A 15,446-nucleotide genomic window follows, 5' to 3' on the forward strand; every position below is an offset into this window, starting at 1 on the left:
ACTGCAAAGCAAGAAAACTGTGCAGATCCTCTGGGGTGTAGATCCTGCCTGCCGAGTATCCAGATCACGTATACTGTACCAACGCAACGTCATTACAATACTACTGGACAGTACCACCAATAGAATAACCTTTCAGTTCCAACAATATTTTTTACTTTCTTAAATTTTTATTTCTCTCTTTATCCCTGTTTCAGATTTTCCCATGATTCCTGTCTCTTGAAACTGGTGTCAGCCCTAAACTGGCAAGTATACTTCGACAGATGTGTCATCCTCCCCTAGATCCCTGGCGCCTTCAGTAACTGGGCCACTACCTTGCATTGGTGGCCAGATTGGGACCTGTTTGTATCAAAATAACCTCATTTTAATCAGTGGTGGCCGGTGTATTGAGGGCGCAGGGGCGCCGCCCCCCCATCCATGCGTCCGGCCCCCTAATCTGCATGCAGAGGCGCCGGACGCATCGAGCTTAATGTTTTTTTTTTAAATCACCTGATTAGAGCCAGAGGCTCTAATAGGGTGATGCAAAGGGTGGAGCCGGGGCGCAGAGCAGTGCGCCCCGAGCCCACCCATTGTGTGACAATAGCGAATGAAAATTCGCTATTGTCACACCGATTCTCCTCCTGGCCAATCAGGAAGCGCGTCCGATACGCGCTTCCTGATTAGCCGCAAGGCAAACCCCATGCCATTGCCCGAGGAGGCCCCTTTCACACTTTTGCGTCCTCAAAGTCACGCAATATTTTACAGCATTTTTTGCCGCAAAGCAATGCCTATTACATTTTTCTGTTTGCGCCCCCCCCAAAAAATTTTGAGCACCAGCCGACACTGATTTGAATTCTTGTGTTTTAAGACTGAGCACTCCTCTCCCAGTGTCTCAGCTGCATATAGACTTTTAGCTAGGCCATCTGAGGACTTTATTCCCCCATTTTTGCTCATTTGGGACTCGTTGTACTTTGCCCAGTACTTTTCAATTGTGAACAACTACCAGGGGCTGGGCTATAAAGTCCTAACCAGGTGGTATTGCATTTCATCAGTTTTGAAGAAGATAAATCTTCAAACATCCAGCAGCGGTTGGCAATGCGGGAGGGCAGAGGGAGCACTTTTTGATGTATTTTGATCAAGTGACAAATTGCAACCCTTCTGGAGACAGGTCAGGTCATTCATCAAACTGTTAACCGATTTTGACTTGGGACTAGACCCGACCCACTAACTGTTACACTTTTCACGTCTTTTTTTTTAATCCAATAATTTTTACTGAAGCTTTTGCATGTATACAACAAAACCAACACACCTTTCTCATCTACCCTGATGCAAATACAAAAAGACAATGTTAATTTACCTAGTCAATGTGGCTAAGGCGTGCATCCCGGCACTTAGGAAGCAGTAGATTCCCTCATCGATCACCTTAAAATATTTTAAATTTTCAAAAATTGCTGAAATCCATAGAATGGAGAATCTTATGGCGACTCTCAGAGGTAGAGAAGAGAAATTCAGGCATACATGGTTACATACTGGACTATGTTTATGTGTTCTCAGAAGTACGAGGAACTGCTTATATGTGAGAGCCCAATTTGCACATGGTTGGGGACATGGCATGGATACCCAGGGATCTCCTGGGTTTTATAGGAGCTAATTAATTCAGCTTCTCCTTTTTTTTTTTTTTTTTTGCCAGATGATAGGAACTGGCCATAAGCTATGCAAGATGACTGTTTTCCCATAAAGGTCTTTTCTTCTTTGGCAGTCAGATCATCACTTATAGAACCTGTATGTTGTCTCTATATAACCCTACACTGCCAGCAACCTACATATAGGATCTCATTTTCTGCTAGTTTGCCATCATATGACGTCTTCCCAGAATAAGAGCTGCACCGCTCCGCTGTTATTTGAAGGTGGCCGGGCGGCAAGTAGTTAAATTAGGTGTTATCGTTCTCATACTGGTCACTGGAACTTCAACATGGCACCTCATGGCAAAGAACTCTCTGAGGATCTAAAAAAAAGAATTGTTGCTCTACATAAAGATGGCCTAGGCTATAGGAAGATTGCTAAGACCCTTAAACTGAGCTGCAGCACGGTGGCCAATACCATACAGCGGTTTAACAGGACAGGTTCCACTCAGAACAGGCCTCACCATGGTCGACCAAAGGAGTTGAGTGCACGTGCTCAGCGTCGTATCCAGAGGTTGTATTTGGGAAATAGGCGTATGAGCGCTGACAGCATTGCTGCAGAGGATGAAGAGGTGGGGGGTCAGCCTGTCAGTGCTCAGACCATACGCCGCACACTGCATCAAATTGGTCTGCATGGCTGTCATCCCAGAAGGAAGCCTCTTCTAAAGGTGATGCACAAGAAAGCCTACAAACAGTTTGCTGAAGACAAGCAGACTAAGGATATGGATTACTGGAACCATGTCCTGTGGTCTGATGAGACCAAGATAAACTTATTTGGTTCAGATGGTGTCAAGCGTTTGTGGCGGCAACCAGGTGAGGAGTACAAAGACCAGTGTGTCGTGCCTACAGTCAAGCATGGTGGTGGGAGTGTCATGATCTGGGGCTGCATGAGTGATGCTGGCACTGGGAAGCTACAATTCATTGAGTGAATAATGAATGCCAACATGTACTGTGACATACTGAAGCAGAGCATGATCCCCCTCCCTTCGGAGACTGGGCCGCAGGGCAGTATTCCAACATGATAACGACCCCAAACACACCTCCAAGACGACCACTGCCTTGCTAAAGAAGCTGAGGGTAAGAGTGATGGACTGGCCAAGCATATCTCCAGACCTAAACCCTATTGAGCATCTGTGGGGCATCCTCAAACGTAAGGTGGAGGAGCGCCAGGTCTCTAACATCCACCAGCTCTAAGATGTCATCATGGAGGAGTGGAAGAGGACTCCAGTGGCAACCTGTGAAGCTCTGGTGAACTCCATGGCCAAGAGGGTTAAGGCAGTGCTGGAAAATAATGGTGGCCACACAAAATGTTGACACAATGGGCTAAATTTGGACATTTTCACTTAGGGGTGTACTCACTTTTGTTGCCAGCAGTTTAGACATTAATGGTTGTGTTTTGAGTTATTTTGAGGGGACAGCAAATTTACACTGTTATACAAGCTGTACACTCACTACTTTACATTGTAGCAAAGTGTAATTTCTTCAGTGTTGTCACATGAAAAGATAGAATAAAAGATTTACAAAAATGTGAGGGGTTTACGTGAGGGGTGTATTTACTTTTGTGAGATACTGTATATACATCAGGATAACCATATTTTCTCATTGCACATGCAGACTCTACTTCCTGATTTGCAGCGCTACGCAGTAGTCGTGCTTTACTGCTCCTTCTCATAGCACAAGTCTATGAGTCAGCTGACTCAATGGAAACAATGCTTCCCCAAGGTGGCTGAAATGATTTCACAGCAGCTATTACGAATACTTTACATACTTTAAAAAAAAGTAGCAGGAGCCCAATTATTAGACAATAGAACCTGAAGTACATGCAGATGTCACTATAAATCTTTCAGTCTATTGTTACAGGGCCAGATAGTATTTCCAGGTGTGACCAGCCATTTGTAGAATGTTTACCTATTACACAATAGTGCGAGATTTGAAACTTGATTCAACCACCAATGTTATCACAGCTGAAGGACATGTTGTGTCTGGGTGGATTATCTGACACCAGAATACAAGGAATTTATATCCTATACACCTTGCCATTTAATAGCCAGGACAAATTATTAACAAATATATACTTGATTAGCATGAGCATATTCTGCCATCCATGGCATCCAATAGATTCACAGAACACAAGTGACATCAAATGTGTGATACTTGTTGGGGCTTCCAAGGAACAGGAGTTATGAAGGTAATGCTCACGTCACAATCAGGAACAGGAGTTATGAAGGTAATGCTCACGTCACAATCAGGAACAGGAGTTATGAAGGTAATGCTCACGTCCAGTGCTGTATTTTGGCCTAGGCCAACAAGGCGCAGGCCTAGGGCGGCACTTTGCAGGGGGGCAGCAAAAAAGCCACCCCCTCCTCCTGAGACTCTATTGGCCACTGGTTGCTAGAACCACCTCTCTCTTTCTCTTTCTCTCTCTCTCCCCCTTCTCTCTCTCTCTCTCTGAAGGGCAAATTTACATAGTGAGGGGGGGGGGGGGGGCAATTTTAGTCTTGCCTAGGGCAGCCCAAAACCAAAATACACCACTGCTCACGTCACAATCAGGAACAGGAGCTATGAAGGTAGAGCTTACAATCTAACAGGGGAAAGGAGGTGTGAGGGTCCAGCTCAACCTTTCTTATAATCAGGGCTATTTTTCCTCAGAGAATAGGCACAGGAACTCCTCCCTTCTGAGTCACCCCTTGACTCCGCCCCCTACCACACCTCCGAGCACCGTTCCTTGGCTTCACCTCTTACCCACCTCCCAGTACCACCCCTTTTAGAGAATTAACGATAACAAAAAAGGCAATATAATAGATCTAGCAACAATGGACACCCCTGCATCAATAGACCCTCCAGCAGTCAGCAACATTAGACCCTTCCCTCAACAGTAGATCCCTCCCAGCAATGATTGACCCCTTGCAACATAAGACCCACCCCAGCAATAATAGATACCCCACCAGCAACAACAGACTTCCCCAGCAACAATAGACCCTCTGCGCAAATAGATCTCCTCCAGCAGCAAATAGATCCTCTTCAGCAGCAACAATAGATTCCCCAATAGCCAGCATCAATAGACCCTCCAGCAGCCAGCAACAAAGACCCCTCCCTCAACAATAAGTCCCTCCCAGCAACAACTGACCCCCGAGCAACATAAGACCTCCCCAGCAACAACAGATCCCCATCCTCTGCAAAAATATATCCCCTCCAGCAACAATAGATTCCCTATTACCCAGCATCAATAGACCCTTCAACACACCCCAGCACCTCTTGCCATTACATACATTCAGTTCTGGAGCTGCATTCCCCCACGTTCCCACTGAAAAAAAGCCCTGCTTATAATCTAATAAGGAGGGTCTTGTTTAGAGTTTACAATATAATAGTAGACAGGAGGTATGAGGGACCTGGTCAGAGTTTACAATCTAATAGGGAACAGATAGTTTGAGGGTCCTGGTTTGAGCTTGCAATCTTAAAGGGAATGGGTAGTATGAGGCAGACTAGAACCTTCAGAGCCCCAGCACAAGAAACCACAAAAGGCCCCCCTGACCTCCGATCGGTGCCCTTCCCCCTGAGCCCAGGGCCCTTCCCTCTGAGCCCGATGGCCGAACGTCAGGGCCCCCGGTCTCAAATGTGACCTTTGCGACCATGGTAGCCCAACCTGGTGTCAGTAGATTTTTTATTAATTTTTTTTACCATTTTTTTTTAAATTTTTTTACAATTTTATTTTGTATTATTCTTCACAATTTTTTTAAAAATAGAACTATAGGCAAAACGTTTTTTTTTCCTTTTTGGATAGCGTAATGTTGTAAACCCTATCAGTTTATTTTTTGCCATCTGCATCCCATTGGAGAGATTAACCTTCACTTCCTGTCCCATAGCCAAAACAGGAAGTGGGATAAAATACCTGTAAATTAAGAGCAATCTTTGGGGACCCCCAGGTCACCAGAACTAGTACCCCTAATGGAAGATTTCCCCCCTATTACTTTTATGGGGACAACACAAAATGAGGGTCTTTTTTTTACTTTCAACCGCGCTAAGTGGTTTAAAGAAATAAAGCGGCAGCTTCAAGTGTGACAACACCAATAATAAATAAAAGTAAAACAAGCTGCGCTAAAAGCAGTGAAACAGTGCTATGACAACACGTGTGTATCAGATACTGTTATAAGAAAAAAATATTTTTCTTTAAAGATAGTTTTCAAACGTCATCTCTGACGAAACGTACGTCGGTCGCGGCGTGCTGACGTCATCTGAGTGAGACCAAGGGCGGGCGGAAGAGCCGACCGGTCGGCGGCTTGTTATCTTTCAAAGCGCTCTCCCCATTTGATGTTTGTACGTTTTTTTCTTTATTGATTTTAAATAAAATATACAGTTTAACGCTATGGGGTATATTTTTACTTTTTATATGTGACCTGGTGATTGATGCCAATACTGTGAGTCTTGAACCCATTACTAATTGGAGGTCAATTGAGTCTCTTCATAACCAGAATGCTGGAGCATACGAGACCCTTGGTGAAATATATTCCATACAATTAATATCTGGTAAGAAGTTTGCATCTTCGGGTGGTGGTCACTGTTCCGAATAGGTGAAGTCTGGTTCACATCCGGATTGTCCCTTAATTCCTTCACTCTGCAATTATATGTTTACTTCTGGTAAGCAGTTTGTACTATTGGTGGTGGTCACTATTCTTTGAGTGGAACATAGTGCTTGAATCATCTAATATCAATTTTTGGCGACTTAATATATTTATTCTGGTAAGCAGTTTGTACATTTGGTGGTGGTCATTATACTTTTGTGGAATCTGGCCGTGTATTGGACATCTGCCACTTTCTGGATCTTTCACAGTTTTTTTGTGATTTACATTCACGTATAACACACCCTGCACACTCCATAGTTTTTCTCCCTCGTGTCTGTACGATATTTATCAGTATTACGCTATGGGATCCTATATCTTTTTTCCTATGTACATGGTGTGATGTCGGCTGAGGCTACTGTATGGTCCGGGATTTTTGAATACAGTGGATTACTGACCCACAAGAGTGATATCCTTCGGAGGTCTCGGGTGTGATACCCCCTGAACTGGCTTAATATTCATTACACTCTGGTAAGCAGTTTGCACTACTAGTGGAGGTCCCACTACATCTAGCGAATCCTGCGAATTTACCGTTGTGGATAATATTTGAATAGAGACTCTATGGACTTTATTATTATACATATTTTTTTCTTATAACAGTATCTGATACACACGTGTTGTCATAGCACTGTTTCATTGCTTTTAGCGCAGCTTGTTTTACTTTACTAGGACAAATAGAGAGGATGAATCTCCCCATCGGGGGCAGAGGTAGCAATAAAGATCTAATAAGTGCTATAATCCACCTCCACTCTATCCAAAACTAAAAAGAAACGTTTGGGGGTCTAAACAGATCCCTGATGTTTCACATTTGAGACAGATAAAGGTGATTAAGGACACAGCCCTCAGCTGCACAGAATGAAAGGACAGGAATAGCTGTATACAGAGCTTCCCATTCATTCACAAAGGGAATCATCGTAAACACAGTTTACTATGCTTCAGTTATAAATGGACAGTCAGTGATCGGTACCGATCAGGGACTCTGTCCATTCAGAAAGGGAAGGTGGCGGGAAAATTACATTTGTACAGGCCAATTCCCTGCTCTCCATCCTTACGCATACTCTGCAGCATTATTTATGAATTATGAGATAGCACGAGTGATTAGTGTGACACGGGTATACCTATCCCTGTGTCTTCTTTTTGTCTGGCATGGTGACAATAAAATAATTCTTTATATTTTGACCTCGTTGCAGTGTGCCACCATTTTTCTTTTTCTACAATCACATACGCTGCAGCAGCCGGTTGGAGAGGGACGTGGAAAAGCCATCGGGGGGATGAGGGGGGTCCAAGAGAGCACACAGGGGCAGTAAAGGCTCGTTTCCACTGATCGGTACGGTACGGTTTGGTTCGGTACGGTACGCTATTTTTGCCGTTTCCATTGTGAATGGTACCCTAATTCCGAACCGTACTGTACCACTTTTTTGGGACCGTTTCGTTGGGGTACCAAGCACATTAGTACCGTACCAACAGGGTGGAGCTACACTCTGCAGAACTTTGATTGGTTGACAGAGAATCGTCTATCGCAGCTTTCCTGCTACACCACGCCTATCATGAAAGGGCACTATTGGCAGTGGAAATGCAAGGTGTACCGTTCCGAACAGTACCAAACTAAACCGTACCGTACCACTCAGTGGAAACGAGGCATAAGAGACAAGTAACCTGGATAGGAGGGGCGGCGAGGGTGGCGCTGAATGCTGATGGGAGAGAGTGGAGGAGAAGCTGCAGGAGGAAGATGGGGGAATCAGTTTCTCTACATGCCGTCCCTCCTATCCATTTGTACAGGGGAGCGACATGGCCCCCTGGAGCAATGGGGCCGGGTCGCAATTGCAACCCCAATAGTTACGCCCCTGGTATGAGGGCCCTGGTCGGAGCCTACAATCTAGTAGGGTACAGGAGGTATGAGGATCCCAGTCAGAGCTTACAGTTTAGGAACACTGAAGAGACATGAGTGTTTTGGTCAGCTCTAACATTCTAATAGGGAACATGAGATATGAGGGTCCTGGTCAGAGCTTACAATCTAATAGGGAAGAAGAGGTATGAGGGTCCATCGCATTAAAGCTTAGAGTCTAAAGGGGACCAGAAGCATGAGGGTCCTTGCCAGAGCAGCCTACAGTCTAATAGGATACAGGAGGTATGAAGATCCTGATCAGAGCTTACAGCCTAATAGGGAGTATGAGGTTTGACAGTACTAGTCAGAGGCTACATTCTGATAGGGAACACGAGGTATGAGGGTCCCAGTCAGAGCATATAATCTAATAGGGAACAGGAGGTATGAGTGTTATGGCCAGAGCTAACATGCTAATAGAGAACACGGGGTATGAGGACACTGTTCAAAGGCTACAGTCTAATAGGGAACAGTAAATATGAGTGGCCTACTCTATACAGCAGGGGTCTCCAAATTTTATAAACAAAGGGCCAGTTTACTGTCTTTCAGACTCTCTGTGGGTCGAAATGTGGCCAGAGTAGAAAATGCTTTGGCGCCAATGGAAGTATACAATGCTTCACTATTGATATTAGCGGGAAGAGTGTGGCAATTGTTGGAATAGTGCCCTATCTTTATAGGTAATCGGAGAAAAGTTGCTCCTTTGTTGGTATCAGTCTGAGGAACAGTCCCTTGTAATAGAAGGAGGATATTGGCAATCGTTGATATCAGGGAGGGAATAGTGTCCCATCATTGGTGTCAGTAGAAGGAATGGTGCTCCATTGTTGGTATCCAAGCGCTGGATAAAGGCAAGCAAAGAGCCACATCTGGACCCGGGCAGCAGTTTGGAGACCACTGTTATAGAGCTTACAGTTTAATTGCAAACAGGAGATGTGAGGATGTTGTTCATTAGAGCTGACAGTCTACGGAGAGTAAAGGCCCGTACACACGTACCGAATGTCGGCCGAAAATGTTCGGCCGCCGAACGATCGGCCGATTTTCGGCTTGTTAGTATGATGCTTCCGACAGCCGACAGCGCACTTTCGGCCGAACAGAATCTGTCATGCAAGCATTAAAATTTTTGTATGCCGACACCAGAACGGCCGATTGTTCGTCAGTCAGTACAGAATTTGGCCGACACACAGCAGATTTGCAAGACTGGGCATGCTCAGAAAAGAAAAAACACAGGGAAAGTGAACCATCACATGACATCACTTCTGCAGTCGGCTGTAGTCGGCGGACAAAATTCTTGTGCAGTCTTTTGCACTTTTCAACAGACACGACAGCCCGGGGACAAAAGACGGCCGATCGTTTGGCCGAAGATCGGTACGTGTGTACGGGGCTTAAGAAGTGTCCTGATTATTAGAATTTATCTTCTAACAACCAATCTACCCATGGACGGGAGATAAGGAAATACTGCTAATTAGATGTTATAATCAAATAAGAAACATGAAGTGTTAGGACTTTGGTCAATATTACTATTAATCTAAGAGGGAACCAGAGATATGAAGTCCCTGTTCTGAGAATATACAGTTTAATTGAAATAACTGAAAAGTGTGGCTCTATTCTAAAACTTGCAGTTGTAATAAACAATCAAAAAGTGAATAAACATAAAAAGTGAAATCAAGGGTCTCTAAGCTTTTTACTGTCCTTCAGTATTTAGGGGGGCTGGACTGTGACCAGTGGGAGTATAAAATGTTCTGACATCAGTGGGAGTGAACAATGCCCCATCTTTGGTATTAGAGAGAAGGAATAGTGCCCCAATGTTGGTATTAGGGGAAGAAATAGCTCCCTAATGTTGGTGTCAGTGGGAGGTAAAGCACTCTGTCATTGGTGTCAGTGGGAAGAATAGCGACCCATCATTGGTGGCAGTGAGAGGAATTGTGCCCTATCATTAGTGGCAGTGGGAGGAATGGCTCCCCATCATTGGTGACTATGGGAGGAATAGTGCCCATCATTGGTGTCAGTGGGAGGAATAGCACCCCATTTTTGGTGTCAGTGGGAAGAATAGTGCCCCAATATTGGTGTCAGTGGTAGGAATAGTGCCCCATCGTTGGTAACAGTGGGAGGTATAGCACTCCATCATCAGTGTCAGTGGGAGAAATAGCACCCCACTATTGGTGGCAGTGGGAGGAATTGTGCCCTAGCATTGGTATCTGTGGGAGGAATAGCGCCCCATCATTGGTGTCAATGGGAGGAATAGTGCTCCATCCACAGGTGTGCACAGCCTTTTGAATTAGGGTGTGCACCCTAAATCTCAAACACACGTGTTTGTGTGTCTCTACATATATATATGACCCTGGCACATTGATCTCCCTGACAGCACATTGAAAGAGAAGTGCATAAACACTTCTCTTATGGCAGAGCCAGTAAGAGGGGGAACTTTCTCATCTTCCTGCCGGCACACAGAGCGATAATACTAATGCACATGGGGTGATTAGGGTGTGGCTAGACACACCCGGCACACCCTGTGCACACACCTATGTGCCTATCATTGGTGTTAGTGGGAGGAATAGTGCCCCATCATTGGTGGCAGTGGGAGGAATAGTGCCCTATCATTGGTGTCAGTGGGGGGAAGTGCCCCAATGTTGGTATCAGTGAGAGGAATAGTGCTCCATCGTTGGTGTCAGTGGGAGGAATAGCGCCCCAATGTTGGTGTCAGTGGGAGGAATAGGGCCCCAATGTCAGTGGGAAGAATAGCACCCATCATTGCTGTCAGTGGGAGGAATAGCGCCCCAATGTTGGTGGCAGTGGGAAGAATAGCACCCATCATTGCTGTCAGTGGGAGGAATAGTGCCCCAATGTTGGTGTCAGTGGGAGGAATAGTGCCCCAATGTTGGTGTCAGTGGGAGGAATAGTGCCCCAATGTTGGTGTCAGTGGGAGGAATAGTGCCCAGACATTTCTGTCAGTGAGAGGAATAATTGCCCATTGTTGGTGTCAGTGGCAGAAATTGCCTTTTATCAGAGGGAAGAATAGGGCTGTATAAAGATAAGCAAAGGGCCACAGTTTGGAGACCATTGATATCGGTGGAAAAAAAGTTTTTTTTTTTTTTTTTAATTTTCTTATAAAATAAAATGCTCATTATATAACACAAGTCCATGCAAGTCCACCAAATCCAAATGTGAATGCTGAAACATCCAAAATCCTCAATGGTGCCCTTCACTACTGCTCTGTGTAACCACAGTGAATAAAATGGTGGCTTACCAAAGAGCTATGACCCCCTGCTTTAGAGTGGTCACAATGCACTTGTTGTCATCCAACGCCACAGCTTGTATCCCCTTTTATCTGTAACCCTTCTCACCCAGTCAGATATATATGACAAAAAGAGAAAGGAAAAGCCAAAATGCTCGCTGCTTCAAGACTTGGCTGAGATCACCCATCCCTCTAAACACGGAAACCCATAATGGTATTGCTTTTTCACACCGCCAGGTATCTGCCATATCACTAGTCGGTATGTACAGACAATGTATAATTAGTAATTTGGGTACAAGGGCCTTGCTTATTAGAGATTACCATCAGAGAGGGAACAGGTTGGTCCGGTGTTTTTAGAGGTAATGGTGTCATAGGAGCTACAAGGATCCTTCTCTTTTACAATCTAAAGGAAGATTTGAGCTATGATGTCCATGCTTATTAGACCTATCATATAATAAATAGACATGATGTAGCGCTGTCCCCGCAGGGCCTGCTGAATAGTGACTTGACGGGCTCTCTTGATTACCAGCACACGGTTACCTTGAAATGCAGTCTGTGAATCCCTCCTTGCTTCTGATGGCTCATCACACAAATAAACAGTCTAGGGGTGTTGGTTTTTCTGGTGTTTATTTGGAACTGGGATAGGAGACAGGAATAGTGGGACACTCCAGTTGAACTATTCACATTAATTGAGGACTTCTATCTTTAGGCCTTCCAGGTGAATTGGAAGCAGCTAGGCTGCTTAATCCACACTGCCACAAGTGTAGAAAGGGTTAAGTCTCTTGCTCTTTACTTCCTAACAAGACAATTTGGTGGGTAATGACTTATCCTCAGGACACTCTCACTAGCATCCCCTTTCAACTGACACCCATCCACTGAATATCCTAGGAGCAGGGGTGGCCCCACTCAGGTCAGGCCCCTTGACACGAGATTCTGTACTCACTATTTTGCAGAGACATATCCTCTATTGTCTCCCCTCTCAGTCAGCCCTTCTGGACCTCTGGGTTCAGGTCCTCACTACTACTCTTCAGGCCCTCAGGACGACATCCTGAGGTCACCTCTACAGCGGAGGAGGCAGCCGCCCCCTCCCTCCGGTACTCCGCCATTCAGACGAAAGACGTCAAGTACATGTGCTCCTGGCTTTTATACAGTATCCCAACATGTACTGTGGCACTTTCCCTCTGCCAATCATCAGGACTGTATCAAAAGCCTGTGCACCCATTCGTCAGGTTTTCTATCACTGTCCAACATGCCTTCCTATTGGACCAGTGTGAAACACTCTCCAGACAGAATGATTTGCATACTGAGCAGAATGAGCAGACCTCGCTTATAGATCCTGCTCTCTGGTAGGCAGAGAACAATATAGATTAACCTGCAGCTCTTCTGGTAAGCAGACAGAGTTCAAAACTATACTTTCTCACTAGCACCTACCTAGGAGGGTGCTACAATGAGAATTCTGGTCATTACATTTTATATTCCTATATGGAACAAGTGGGGGGAATAGCACCCATCATTGCTGTCAGTGGGAGGAATAGTGCCCCAATGTTGGTGTCAGTGGGAGGAATAATTGCCCATTGTTGGTGTCAGTGGCAGAAATTGCCGTTTATCAGAGGGAAGAATAGGGCTGTATACAGATAAGCAAAGGGCCACAGTTTGGAGACCACTGATATCATCAGGACTGTATGAAAAGCCTATGCACCCATTCGTCAGGTTTCCTATCACTTTCCAACATGCCTCCCTATTGGACCAGTGTGAAACACTCTGCAGACAGAATGATTTGCATACTGAGCAGAATGAGAATTCTGGTCATTACATTTTATATTCCTATATGGAACAAGAGTTCATAAGAGCTTATAATCGAATGGGGAACAGAACACATGGATGTCTTGCTTATTAGAGCTTACAGTGTAAAGTCCTGTTCATACATGAGTGATCTGAAACACAATTTGAAGCTTCACCAGAAGAGCTCTAACGCTCAACACTTGGGTTTCCATTATACTCAGTATTGCTCGTTCACATCTTAGCACAGTGAATCTTGAAACTCGTCACTCAAAAAAAGTACATGAGCTTCTTTTTTGGGCAGAGTCACACCTTTAGGTCCTAATGGGCTTCAATGGGAGAAGCTGAAAAACTGCCGGAATAACTTGCATAACATGCATTGTTTTCTTGCCTAGTAACTAGCATTTCAATTGGCTAGAAGTAAAAGTGAAAATATTCAAGCCTGAAATCTGCACAGAAACCCATGTACAAGTCCCTTAAAAAAAAAATGCCCGAAAAATTACAAAAGCTATCAGTTCATCTGTGAATGGATTGCCTTGTCGTGGCCTCCGCAGCTTTCGCATGTATTAGCAAATGTGTGCTAACTAATCCCCTGTTTTTAATGCAAACTGTTAGACAGGATAATTTGGTTGGTAGCAGGCTGGCTGGCGAGTTGAGCTGGGAATATTCTTTTCTTTGCTCCTTGCCAAGAAGGCCAGTTATAGGTGAGGGCAGTGTCAAGGGCTCCCCTATGCTTTTAAGAAGGGTTGGGCTTCCTCCAGGCTCACCTGCCCTCTGCCTATTCATTATAATGCATGTTCCTCCACTATGGAGGCTCTCAAAAATGTATAGAGTTAGGACTACAGATATTAATGGGGTGCCTAGTTGTGGCCACTGCAGCTTACATATGTATTTGCAAATGTGTGCAAACTAATTTTCTTTGGTTTTGTTTAACACGCGTTGCCCTTGCATGTGCTCCTTGCTGCGTAGGCCAGTTATAGGTGGGGGCAGTGGCCATTTGTTTGCACTGTGAATAGAACCTAAAGATAGTCAGAAGGACAGCATTCTGAACTCTCCATTTCAGTCTCTTTTCTTTCTGTAGAAGGATGTAGGCAGGTGCAGATAGCTACTTTGCCACTAGGGGGCTCTGTAGGCAGGTGCAGATAGCTACTTTGCCACTAGGGGGCTCTGTACCAGAGTAGTGTCTGATTACAGTAGGTGGGGTCTTCAGGTGCTAGACCCTTTTAGGTAGCGCCTTCCTGCAGTGATGTCAGGACTCAGCACCCATATATAAATCAGGTAGGGAGGAGAATGCTCTCTCTTGGGGCATGGGTTCCAAACACCCCACACCTTGAAGAAAGTAAGGTTCTTTGCCACTAGGTGGCTCTGTACCAGAATAGTGTCTAGTTACAGTAAGTGAAGTCTTCAGGTGCTAGGCCCTTTTAGGTAACGCCCTCCTGCAGTGATGTTAGGACTCAGCACCCATATATATATATCAGGTAGGGAGGGGAACACAATCTCTTGGGGCATGGGAGCCAAACCCCCCACATCTGTGAGAAAATAAGCTACTTTGCCACTAGATGGCCCTGTACCACAATAGTGTTAGATTACAGTAATCAAGGTCTTTAGGTGCTAGGCCCTTTTAGGTAGCGCCCTCCTGCAGTGATGTCAGGACTCAGCACCCATATATAAATCAGGTAGGGAGGAGAACGCTCTCTCTTGGGGCATGGGTTCCAAACACCCCACACCTTGAAGAAAGTAAGGTTCTTTGCCACTAGGTGGCTCTGTACCATAATAGTGTCTAGTTACAGTAAGTGAGGTCTTCAGGTACTAGGCTCTTTTACGTAGCGCCCTCCTGTAGTGATATTAGGGGTGAGTCATCACCCATATAAAAGTCAGGTAGGAAGGGAAACATATTCTCTTGGTGCATGGGTGCAAAACACTCCACACCTGGGAGAAAGTAAAGTTCTTTGCCACTAGATGGCTCTGTACCACAATAGTGTCAGATTACAGTAATTGAGGTCTTCAGGTGCTAGGCCCTTTTTGGTAGCGCCCTCCTGCAGTGATGTTAGGACTCAGAACCCATATATAAATCAGATAGGGAGGGGAACACAATCTCTTGGGGCATGGGAGCCAAACCCCCCACATCTGATGAGAAAATAAGCTACTTTGCCACTAGATGGCCCTGTACCAGAATAGTGTCTGGTTACAGTAAGTGAAGTCTTCAGTGAGGTCTTCAGGTGCTAGGCCTTTTTAGGTATTGTCAGGGGTGAGTCAGCACTCATATATAAGTCAGGTAGGGA

Source organism: Pelophylax lessonae (assembly GCF_965119305.1).
Source record: "Pelophylax lessonae genome assembly, chromosome: 4".
Taxonomy (NCBI): domain Eukaryota; kingdom Metazoa; phylum Chordata; class Amphibia; order Anura; family Ranidae; genus Pelophylax; species Pelophylax lessonae.